The following is a 12,839-nucleotide window of genomic DNA, read 5'->3' as shown; positions in this document are numbered from 1 at the left end:
ATGTGCACTGACCACCAGGGGCAGATGCCCAACACAGGAGCTGCCCCCAGCCCGCAGGCCCCAGGCCAGCCAAGGCAGGTGCCAGCGGGCCCCCCCACCCCTCCCGCGATCGACCCACTGGTCGCCCCACAGAAGGAGGCGACCGGCAGCAGCGGCAGGGGGCAGGGCCGTGACCAGACCGACCAAGGTGGATGCCAGCAAGGGGGCCCCCCTGATTGCCCCGCCGGTCACTCCACAGATTGGCCCTGATCTCTGGCCAGGCCCAGGGACCCTACCTGTGCATGAATTTCATGCACTGGGCCTCTAGTATACATATAAAGCATTAAGTAATCCCAGTCTCTGTCAGATTCCCATGTGGTGTACTTGAGCATAAGATCCAGTAGAAAGAGCATCGTCCTGGGAATTAGAATAGAAAGCTTCTAATCCCTCACTAATGTCCATTTCCTCCTTCACAAAATGTAGAATATGAGAGGTATTAGGCTGAGCTATGTCTCCTCTAGCTCTAAAATTATAAGAGCCAATGTAGACTAACTTCTTTGAATGCAAGTCAGAAAATGGGACATCAGAATTTAGTGTACAAATAGAGTCTGCAGCAGTTGCAAGTGTTAGCCTGCCATCTCCTCATTTTCTAATATTTACGATGAACCGTCTTTGTCAGTCCTGTTTTCCCAGTCTGGAAAGCCCTTCTCACCTCATCTGTATTTACCTAAGTCTTACTGTGTAACTGCCCTGCCTTTCCCAACTGTGCAGTCCCCTGGGTCTCATCTCCCTGAGCTGCCGTGGCACTTAACCACCGCATTCAGCAACCCTGTTTTGTCCCAGTTATTTCTGTGTGTAATTCTTGTCTATCCTATTGGGCACAGATCACAATTTATACTCCTCTTTATGCCTCTGTGTCAAATAAGCTGATTAAATCTTGATTTTTTTTTCCCCATCAAAATACGGTCACTTTAGTGAACTGCTAAATATCAGAGGCATAGGTAAAATAAAGGACATTTTTGTTTAAATTAGATGGGTGCCAAGCTGCTTTTAATGGAATATTTGCTTCAGACAACTTTAGGCAGCTGATTTTACCAGGAACATTTACATAAATAGACTACTTTAGAATATAAACTGCTATGACCATTTTGTAGAGCAACTCATAAGTGTGTATTAAGAATCCTAAATTTTTTGTACCTGTTCATCTACCTATTTTGAGAATATATCCTAAGGAAATAATCTTAAATCAGGGAAAGAAAAAAAAAAGCTTTATATGCAAATATGTTCATAATAGGATAATTCGTATTATCATTGTCCAAAAATAAGTGAATGGGCAAATACATTATATACATATGAGAGAATTTATACAACCATTAAAAATGTAGTTGGCAAAATTTTTATCAACATAGAGAAATGTTATAATGTTAAATGAAAAAAGTCAGGGTATAAAATTTCACATATAGCATGATGAAAACAATATGCAAAAATATGATTAGAAAAAAAATAGAGGAGAATATACCCAAATGTTCCTCTTTTTCCCCATCGACCCCCTCCAGCGCATCCCCGGAGGAGTTATTTTTTAATGGCAGAATTGCAATTTGAATTTCTTTTCTTTCTCTTTCTACATTTTTTCCCTGTTTTCCTAATTGTTAAAATAGAGTCCAAATTAGCAACGTCATTTCAAATTTGAGGCCATCAAGGATTTAAGTTTCAAGCAGAATATTTTTAGAGTTTAAATATCTTAGCGATTTAGTGTCTGAAGCATGTGTAGTTGTCTAAATAGAAGCTCAATCTTTTTTTTCTCTTTCCCTCTTTAAGTGTTGTCACGTCCAAAGAATGATCTAACCTCTTGGTTGGTCGCTGTTTTGAGCCCTTTCCTCAAACTTTCCAGTTCCCGATGTCCCATGGAATCCTTGGGCTGTTTGGATTTCAACAGAGTTGAGAATAAGCAGCGAATGAAGAGCCTCCCAGGCCTCTTTCCTCCACCTTATGGCCACAATACCAGCTAGTTCAGAACGTTCTCCATCAGTCCTGTCTCCAGCAAAGGCAGAAACACTGGATATGGTGCACTCATGTTAGGCTGGTCAGGCTGTCAGAGATTTTTGGTGGCCTTTTCACATCAAGGAATGTAGAGACAGGGTAAGTTAAGCCATGGATCCATAGATGCTGAGGCAGCTACTGGGGCTAGCAATCAAGTAGATGCATTTTGCTTAACGCTGGACTAAATGTGCATGGCACTGAGCTTTAAATCTGCTTAAACTTCCTATTTAGCAATATCTGCCTTAGAATGACTGGTGTATTTTAATCAGGTTATATGGGCACAAAGAAACAATTATTGCAAACAGGATCAGATAATACCACTAAAAAGGGAAAGAGAGTCTCCTGAGAGACAGAACTGAAACTTAAGTGATAGAAAATGAAACGAAACTGAAACTTAGCCAGCAAAGCTATTAAAAAAAAAAAAAAAAAAAAGTCCTGATTTTAACTGAGTCCTCGCAGGTAACTATTTATGAGCCAGGATTGCCACAAGTAAAATAAATAAATGTCTTAAATTTTCCTAAGTTACAGTTGTACTCAGAATAAAAAATGTAACCAGCCAAGTGACCTCGCTGAAGTCATTTAACCTCACCGAGTTTCAGTTCACTCATCTGTGAAAATAGGGGTGACTGTACACATCAGCCTGTATTAAATACAGAATCTCAGTGCTCAAAGGGGAAGCTCGTCGGGCCAACTCCCTCCACTGGTACAGGGCCTGATTTTTGTCATGCTTCTTCCCAGTCTCCTCGCATTCAGGGCTACATCTCTCCTGTCCAGAGAATGAGCTCTCATGGCAGCCAGAATTTCTGCAAGGCCTGCTGTGAGGGAGGGGACGAGAGGAGAAAGGCTGGTAAGACATTAAACTGATCTAGCTTCAGAAGATGGCTCTGTGGGGACAGCTGAGCGGTCCAAGGCATCTCAGACAGGGCACAAGTATTCATCATTGTCACAGAGGGAACCGGTGGTGATATAAAGTGACAACGAAGCCAGGAAGCAGAGACAGGGATGAGCACCATCAGGTGTATGACCTGTGGAGATAGGATACCATTCTCAGAAGAGTGCTGTGCTTGTTTAAATATTGCTATCTTGAAATTCTTTTTTTTTTTTTAAACTTTAAGTGTCTTATACTTTAAACTTTGAAGTATTACATATGTCTCTTTTTCCCCCCCATTGACCCCCCCCGCCACTCCCACCCCCGAGGGCAGGCCCCCACCACCCCAGTGTCTGTGTCCATTGGTTATACTAATATGCATGCATACAAGTCCTTTGGTTAATCTGTAACCCGCCCCCCTTGTCTCTGAATCTATTTTTGTTCATCAGTTTATGTTGATCATTATATCCCACATATGAGATCATGTGATATTTATCTTTCTACAACTGGTTTATTTCACTTAGCATAATGCTCTCCAGTTCCATCCATGCTATTGCAAATGGTAAAAGTTCCTTCTTTTTTTTTATAGCAGCATAGTATTCCATTGTGTAGATGTGCCACAGTGCTGTTGTTTTTTTTGTTTTTACCAGCACAGAAGTCTTTTTTATTTATTCCCACTTACCATGCCATGAATTCATAGGGAATGGGTTCCAGCAGCTCAAGCTCCTTTCCATTGGTTCTCACAAAGTGTGCTTCTCTGGGTGGAGCAGGCTGACACTTCAGTTGAACCCAGGTACCTTTCTCTTTGGCTTCCTTCTTTTTCTGATCACTTCTATTTTTTTAATTTATCTTTATTTTTTTTCTTTATTGATTAAGGTATTACATATGTGTCCTTATCCCCTCATTGCCCCCACCCCCCACCCCACTCCCGTTCATGCCCTCACCCCCCTGGTGTCTGTGTCCATTGGTTATGCTTAAATGCATGCATACAAGTCCTATGGTTGAACTCTCCCCCTTCCTTCACATGTTTCAGGAAGCTGTCTCGGTTCTTAGAGTGCTTAATATACTCAATACGTACATGTATTCTCTTGGCAAGAATCTTGCCTTAACTTGCTTGTTCACAATAATGCCCGCTGCATGCTGGGTGACATTGCAGACTCCTCCAGTTTTGCCATGGTAACATTTGTGGGGCATTCCTTTTGAACAGTGCTCATTCCCTTGATGCCCACAATATCACCTTCCTTGTAGATTCACATGTATGTGGCCAAAGGAACAATTCCATGTTTTCTAAAAGGCCTAGAGAACATAGAGCGGGTGCCTCTCATTTTTCCCTTTGTTAGTCATTTTGGCAAATTACTGGAAGATAGCAGTTCCGGCTAAAAGGCTGTACCGCAGTTTTTTAATCCACTCACCTGCTGATGGGCACTTAGCTTGAAATTCTTAATAATCTTTTAACAGAGGGCCCCAAATTTCACTTTGCACCAAACTCCACAAGTTATATAGCCAATCCTGGTATGACACCCAAGACTTGTTTAGCATCAAGCTGTGGGAAAAATGAGGAGGGGCACACAGGGAGATCAGGCATGGCCCTGGCATGTGTGACTTCTCCCAAGCCCAATACATGGCAGGACAGGTCTCCACTGTGCTTCCTGCCCCTGCGAATTTGTGGGGACTGGGGCTCAGTCCACAGAGCCCGCTTCACAGAGGTGTCTGGGAGAGGGGCGAGGGCCTGGCTGTTGTCATTTTTCGTTTTATTTTGTTGAATTGAAGTTCATATAACATAAAAGTAACCATTTTAAAGGATAGAGTTCAACGGCATTTAGTACACTCACAAGGTTGTGCAACCATCACCTCTATCCGGTTCCAAAACGGTTTCATCAACTAAAAAGCAGCCCTGTACCCATGAATGCAGTCACTCCCTATTCCCTCCTCCCCTCAACCTCTGGCAACCACTAATTTGCTTTCTCTCTCTATGGATTTACCTAGTCTGGATATTTCATATAAATGGAAGCATACAATAAGTGACCTATTTGGCTTCTTTTTCCTAGCATAATATATTTGAGGTTCATCCATATTGTAGAATGTAGCATTTAGCATTGTGGCATTAGGGCTGAATTATATTCCATTTTATGTATATACCACATTTTGTTTATCACTGCACCCACTGATGGATATCTACTTTTTGGCTATTGTGAATGGTGCTGTAATGAACATTCACGTACATGTATTTGTTTGAGTCCTGTTTTCATAGGATGCTGGATCATATAGTTAATTCTGTGTTTAACTTTTTGAGGACCCCCAAATTGTTCCTCACAGTGGCTGCACCATTTTACATTCCCACCAGCAATGTATAAGGGTTCCAATTTCTCCACATCTTAAAAGCAACACTTGTTCATTTCCATTTTTCCTAACTGTAACCATTCTCATGGGTGTGAAGTATATCTCACTGTGGTTTTGATTTGCATTTCCTTAATGACTAATAATCTTGAACATCTTTTCATGTGCTTGTTGGTCATTTAACATATCTTCTTTGGAAAAATGTCTATTCAAGTCTTTTGCCCATTTTTAAATTCCGTGATTTGTCTTTCTGTTGTTGAGTTCTTTATGTGTTCTGGATACAAGTCCCTTAACTGATACATGTTTTGTAAATATAGTTCTTCTGTTATGTAGATAGTCTTTTAACTTTCTTGATAGTCCTTAGATGCATACAAGTTTTTAATTTTTATGAAGTCTAATTTGTTTTTCTTTGGTTGCTTATACTTTTATTTCATTTCTAAGAATCCATTGCCAAATCTGCAGTGAAGAATATTTACCCCTATATTTTCTTCTAAGAGTTTTAGAGCTTCTAGATTTAAGTCTTTGATCCATTTTGAGTTAATTCTTGTATATGTTGTAAAATAGAGGTCCAAGTTCATTCTTTTGCTTGTAGATACCCAGTTGTCCCAAAACCATTTATTGAAAAGCTAGTCCCTATTTTACTGTTTTGGCACCCTTATCAATTAACCATAGATCTATGGGTTCAGATATGGGCTCTCAATTAGAATTGATTTACATGTCTTATTATTTTTAATTGGCGTGGATGGAATATATCAGAATGGGCTGCAACCTCCCTTGCACAGTCATGATAACATATCAATACATTATGGCCAAAGATCAGATACACAGCACTTGTTATATTTGATAAAAGAGTAGAGCTGTTAACATTAAGCACAAATATTAGAACCACATGTGCTGAGACAATAATCTAGGGACCTTTCCAAAAACGTGAAATAAATATATACATTTATATATTTATGGTTCTCATCTTAGTGGATTAACTGCTCTACAAGTACAAGTGAACATAGAAGGCAGGTCCCTGGAGGAAAATGCAAACAGTTCAGAATGTGGCACACTCTACATAAAACCAGGAAGGAATTATAGTGCATTTGCCTGAAGCTATTTTAAGTCATTCCCCCTATCTTTAGTGTGATAACATAACAATTTACTTTTCTCTCTCTGACAAAGTGGTCAAGCTTTCTAGGAATAAATGTAGTTCAAGTAAATTCAATCAAATGGCCTATGTAAATATATTTTATTATTTACTATTTAAATTTTAACTAAATTATTAATTTACTATGAATTACCACATATGCTTATATTATTTAATTATAATCTATTGTTATATGTTATTACTTATGTTGTTGTTCATTGTAATTATTAGTAATTCTTAATTCATTAAAATGCCTAAAATTATTTTTTAACTCAACAATTTACTGAGTGTTTATTTTGTGTCCCATGCTAGATAAGGACATTTGCTCATTCATCCAACAAACATTGTCTGAGCACACACACCGCCCAGGCACGAGGTTGGACAGAACAGCTCTGCCTTTCTGCAGCTGCTGGGTCCTTGGTCAATCCTGTGAAGCACGAGGCAGCAGAGATTGCAAAATATTTACAGGCTCCACCTGCCTGGGCTCCTTTGACTGTCCTAGTCCCAGCTAGTCAAGCCCACAGCCTCTCAGCCTAGCCCAGGCATTTAGAAGTTGTTCATATGGAATTTTATGAGGAGGCTAAAGGAAACCCCAAAAGAACAAGAACAGAAAAGAAACACCAAAGCAGAGAAACAGACATACTTACTGGACATGGATGGGCCATTTATCTGGATGGAACAAGAGTTCTTCATGTCAGTCTTACCAAGAGAATCTTTCCGCAGACTCCAGTGTTCTACACCATCCCCAATACTGCTGGCACATTCCTTCCTTTGGCTGCCAGCCTCTTAGAAAGCTTTGCAAGGGAAAAATTAGACCTGGAAGCTAATAGGCTATTCTAGTTAGAAGTCAGAATATTCACACTCTCTTAGGGGTAACTAATTTAGGAATAACCCCTCCTAGAGCCCTAGGCCAACCCCTAACCTGCAGGGGTGTGGGCAATGGTACACAAAGGGAGGCCTGCATGCCATATGTCTACAAATCGAATTATAAATCAAGCTAACAGATTGTTAAATGGCATTTATATGCTTCTTCTTTGACAAATATAACTGCATAATGACATGGAAAATAGGTTCCAATTTAGAATTCCCTACTCCTGCCTGTGGCCTGCCCATTACTCTTCTTGCTTTACTTCAGGAAGAACCTATCACATGTGTGTGGACACTCCAGCCAACCTGTTCAAGTTCTGTATCATTTCTTACAGCTGCATTGGAATCAACAATTATCTTAATAAAAAATCAGATTTAAAAAATATGAGGAAGAGAGAGGAATGAAGAGAGAGAGTCTGTGTGCGTGTCTGAGTGCGTGCAGTTTGGCCCCTAGACCCACACTCGAGGTGCCCTGTGCTGGCTGCCTGCTTCAGAGGATGCCCTGTGGCCACCTTCAGCTGGCCCCTCCTCACAGGACACAGAGCCCACAGGCTGAGGGGTCTTGTCTAGAACTGACTTAGGGCTCCCCCATCCAAACCAGGGCCTTGGAATGCTCTGCTGAAACAGACTCCAGCCCACCTCCAGGGCCTGTCTGGGCCTTTCCCTTCACCATCCTCCTGAGTCAGTCTCGCTGCACTGCCTCTCCATGTGCCTCTAGGCCCGGGGTGGGCCAAGCCGTGGCTGTTTGCAGAGAGTATGAATAGAACTCGATTTGGAAAATGAAGACTTAGACTGTTGGCAACTCCCCATGGCAGCGGCCAGGTGGAGGAGGGGAACAGACACGTTTGTTTCTCTCCCTTTTAGCCATACAATTCTGGAAAGGAGAGTGAGAGGAAGGCAGAGCCAGCCCTTAATACACTCCCTCAACTCCAGTGAGTGGGCCCTGGTTCATAAAACACGTGGGAAGCAAAGATCAACTGTTTCTGCTCCAATCAAGCACAAACTATTGTGACATCCAACAAAATGTCAGGCACCAATCCAACAATTAAAACATATAAATCTGAAATAGAACCAGGCATGTCTCATTTCATGCTTCAAATCATGAGCTGATTGTATTTCTCTGCAAAGAAGGGCCATCAGTTTTGGCATTTAACACCCAACAGTTCCAAGTACTGTAACCTTTCCTAGGTCCTTCTGGCCTTGCCAGGACATCTGACCAGGAGGTCCACAGACAAGAGGCTGTTTCTTGTGTCAAGTCCTTCAGATACGAGGGTTTCCTGATGCATTAACAACCCCGTGCTCTGAGGATGAGGTGAACCTAAGCCTTGGCTGTTATGGCCTAGACCAGTGATGGCGAACCTTTTGAGCTCAGCGTGTCAGCATTTTGAAAAACCCTAACTTAACTCTGGTGCTGTGTCACATATAGAAATTTTTTGATATTTGCAACCATAGTAAAACAAAGACTTATATTTTTTATATTTATTTTATATATTTAAATGCCATTTAACAAAGAAAAATCAACCAAAAAAATGAGTTCGCGTGTCACCTCTGACATGTGTGTCACAGGTTCGCCATCACTGGCCTAGACCATGGTCGGCAAACTGCGGCTTGCGAGCCACATGCGGCTCTTTGGCCCCTTGAGTGTGGCTCTTCCACAAAATACCACGTGGGGGCACGCACATAGAGTGCGATTGAAACCTCGTGGCCCATGCGCAGAAGTCGGTATTTTGTGGAAGAGCTACACTCAAGGGGCCAAAGAGCCGCATGTGGCTCGCGAGCCGTGGTTTGCTGAGCCACAGTTTGCCGACCATTGGGGAGGAGACAGAACATAGGGATGAGCTGATCTCAGAGTACAGTTCAGAAGAAATTTCTGGATGTTTGATATTAGTTACAAAATCATCTGTCAACCACCAACTGCTGCCTGTTGTAGAGTTGGGAGCATTTCTTTTTCTGTTCTAGCCTAATTTATATTTCACAGTGGACTTCTAGAATCAAATCTTAGGTATTTCAGCACTGCCTACTGTCCCTCCCAAAAGGATTTAAAAGCAGCTTATCTCCCACTAAGGTTAATTCTTCAAAATGCATTTGGTTTTGTATTAGCCAGCCCAAATTTCTCTTGGGAAATTGTCAGAGAAAATAAATCATTGAGGAGGGAGAGGCATAGTTAAGCTTGAGGACACTTGGGTCCGAGTGTAATGGAGACATCTTTTTGCTTATGGCCATGGTGGAGGGAAGGGTGTAAGACTTCAAAAAATCTTTTCTAGAGGATTGTTCTGGAGAACAGGGCCTGACACACAAAAGGGGCTCCACAAATATTTGCTGAAGAGAGCGGACTCTGCCACCAGTGTGCTGGAGCCTGTGAGAGGGACTGGGTGGCTGCTGCCCTCTATCACATATACTATTGTTTCCTACATGAGCTGTGTTGGAAATGACCGGATCTAGCCCCATCACACTCCTCTCAGTCTGGAGAGAATTGCGAGCTCCTCCAGGGCAAGGAAGAGGCCTGATTTGTTTGTTTTTGTTCTGTTTTTTAAATTATTGATTTGAAAGGGGGAAGGGAGAGAGAGAGAGAGAGAGAGAGAGAGAGAGAGAGAGAGAGAGAGAAACATACTAGTAAATTTGTTGTTCCACTTATTTATGCATTCATTGGTTGATTTTTGTATGTATATGGACCAGGGAATTGAACCTGCAACCTTAGCCTATCAGGACAATGCTCTAACCAACTGAGCTACCTGGCCAGGGCCTGGGCTCATTGGTATTTATGTCCTAAGAACAAGGCACCACGCCTGGCATCTGGTAGGCACTAAACAAATGTTGAAAAGAATCTGCAAGCATGTTTTTCCCAGCTTCCTCCAAGTCATCTATTAGAATGTTGAGCAGTGAAAGATCAAGGACAGAACTATTGATCCTCCAGGTTGACAATAATTTATTAATCCATAGTGGACGGATGTTCTGTCTAAAAAGGAGGAGATTTTGCGGGGACATGACAGTTTTGTTCAAATACTAGAAAGGTTGTCCCAGGGCCAAACTGGAAACCAATTTCTCCCCAAAAGAGTATTGGTGAGGGCGTGGTGAAAGGGCATTCTCATTACTGCTAGAATAAGGGTAAAGGTATAATCTTTATAGGACAAATTTGGTAATGTGTATGAAGAGTCCTAAATATGTGCAGTTGACCCAGGAATTTCACTTCTAGATTTTGGTCACTGAAATTTAATCAGCTTCACAGAGATACATGTACAAGAATGTTCAACCCAATATTGGCTATAACAGTGAAATATATAGAGCAATGTAAACTTTCGGCAATAAAGCCTTAAAGAAATCATGATATAGTCATTAAATGCAATATTATACAGCTATTACAATGGTGAGATAGAGTTCTATTTATTTGAATGAAAATATGTTTGTATTACATGGTTAAGTAGAAAAAAGCAGGATATAAATGGCACCACTTTAATTTAATAGAAATATAGATGTATGTAGATGGAGAAAGAGACACAGAGAGAGAGATACAGAGAAAGAGACAGAAATTCTTGAAGAATACTATATATCAAAATACTAATAGTGGTTAGCAAGAATACAACTAATTTAACATTTTTATCTTTATGTATTATATCTAAACTTTTAACTATGGATATGTGATTCGATAGTCACAGTAATAATAATAATAGCAATAATGAAAATTAGGACTAAGGAAAACGTGCTCCTACTGTTTACGAAGTCGGCATGCTTTCTCCCACCCAAAGTGCTCGGCTAGAGATGAAATGGTTGCTGGGCTGGATGTTGTGGGAGGTGTGCCGGAATGGAAGAGGCCAAAGCCACTTCCAACAGGAGATCCTCTGATTCCATTAAGGAAGAGGGTGGCTAGAGAATGTGTATCAGTTCTTGGCACACTTTGTCAGCCAAATATACTTTTTGAGAAATGATGTTTTAGCCCCGCTGGTGTGGTTGAGCATCAGACTATCGGTCAGGGCACATGCTCGAATTTTGGGTTCAATCCCCAGTAGGGGGTATGCAGGAGGCAACCAATCCATAGTTCTTTCTCATCATTGATGTTTCTCTCTCTCCCTTCCTCTCTGAAATCAATAAAAATATATTTTTTAAATGATATTTTAAAAGTCTTTGGAAAGCTATTTTGTTTTTGATGATGAGGATGTCTCTTAAAATCCAAAGTTCTAGTCTTTTTGTTGTTGTTAATCCTCACCAAGGACATTTTTTCATTGATTTTTAGAGAGAGTGAAAGGGCGGGAGAGAGACAGAGACAGAGAGACATCAATGTGAGAGACATATCGGGGGCCAGGGATCAAGCCTGCAACAGAGGTGCATGCCCTTGACCAGAATCGAACCCAAGATCCTTCAGTCTGAGGGCCAGTGCTCTATCCACTGAGTCAAACTGGCCAAGGCCAAAGTTATAGTCTTAATATTTGCCTCTTCTATAACTTCTTAATGAGCAACAACGTAAGAATTGGAATATTCTCGTTTTGCTCTCTGTTTTGGCACATAATAGCTTTATATCTGGCCCTGAAAACAGAAATGTTTGCTTCTCATCCCACTGCCTTCAGCGTATGCTCCATGAGGCTAGGGATTTGATTTGGTTGGTTCCAGAGCCCAGAGGAGTGTCTGGCACACAGAAGTCACTCAGTAAGTTCTCTTTTAATAAAAAAATGGATGTTGGCAGAATAAAATATGCAAGTTGGAAGAAAGCTGCTTTGCAAACACATGCTTTTGCTGTATTCATTTTAATTACTTTTAAAACATGGGTTTGTGACCAGAATTCCAAAACAAAAACTCAGTCTTTTCAAAAATGTAATAAAAATGTTCAAATCACTAACATCCGTTAAGAGTCAGGCATGGCCTTCACACAGCCATATATTAAAAAATGAAGACTACTGATTATGCTCTGGATACGCACTGTTCAGTAGAGCTTTCTGTGACAAGGGAGATAGTCTCTGGCTGCATTCTCCAGTATGGCAACCACTAGCCATCTGAGGTACTCGAATTGGGGCTGGTTGAGAACAAGGAGCTGAATTAAATTTTGTTCAATTCTAATTAAGTTATATTTAAACAGCCACATATGGTTGGTGGATACTATACTGGATAGTGCACCTCATGATCAAACTTCTTATCTTAGTGTACGTGACAAGGTAAATACTGTGTGTTTACAAAGATACTGTATGTAAGCACGAAACCATTACTGCATTCCAAATGGAATTTTGTACTGAGAGGAGATGGAACTAAACTCAGGAAACCAGTATCCATGACAGTAGAGTATCTTTCATGGGCTTAAAAAATGTCTTTACCACACAGCCTTGCTAATCTCCGGTAGTCCTGCTACACTCTGGACATTCCACACATTTATTTGTATCCAAATAAGGTTCATAAAAGTTACAAAATCCAAAGCAATGATCTGTGCAGTGCATACTGTCAGCATTAGACCAAAAAGGGTGATTTGCATGAAAAATATTATTTTTGTCCTTGAATGCCCTTTTTATTAGTTGATTATTGTACAATACTTGGGCAAGTCACATACCCCCCTGACCTTGCTTTGGTAATATTGGTTATAAATAAAGGGTTTTGCTTGTTTGATTTTCCTTAACGGATGCCATGACATTACCTGGA

The 12,839-nt window shown here is 40.9% G+C and overlaps 1 pseudogene; it reads right to left on the bottom strand.

Annotated features, from left to right (window-relative positions):
* Positions 1 to 3,515: 3,515 nt before the first annotated feature.
* LOC132240296 (large ribosomal subunit protein eL21-like) lies at positions 3,516 to 4,199 on the bottom strand (annotated as a pseudogene).
* Positions 4,200 to 12,839: the final 8,640 nt, after the last annotated feature.

This window comes from Myotis daubentonii, chromosome 8, assembly GCF_963259705.1.
Source record: "Myotis daubentonii chromosome 8, mMyoDau2.1, whole genome shotgun sequence".
NCBI classification, from domain to species: domain Eukaryota; kingdom Metazoa; phylum Chordata; class Mammalia; order Chiroptera; family Vespertilionidae; genus Myotis; species Myotis daubentonii.
Note: the sequence above shows the minus strand (reverse complement) of the source record. Positions and strands in the feature narration are given on the sequence as shown.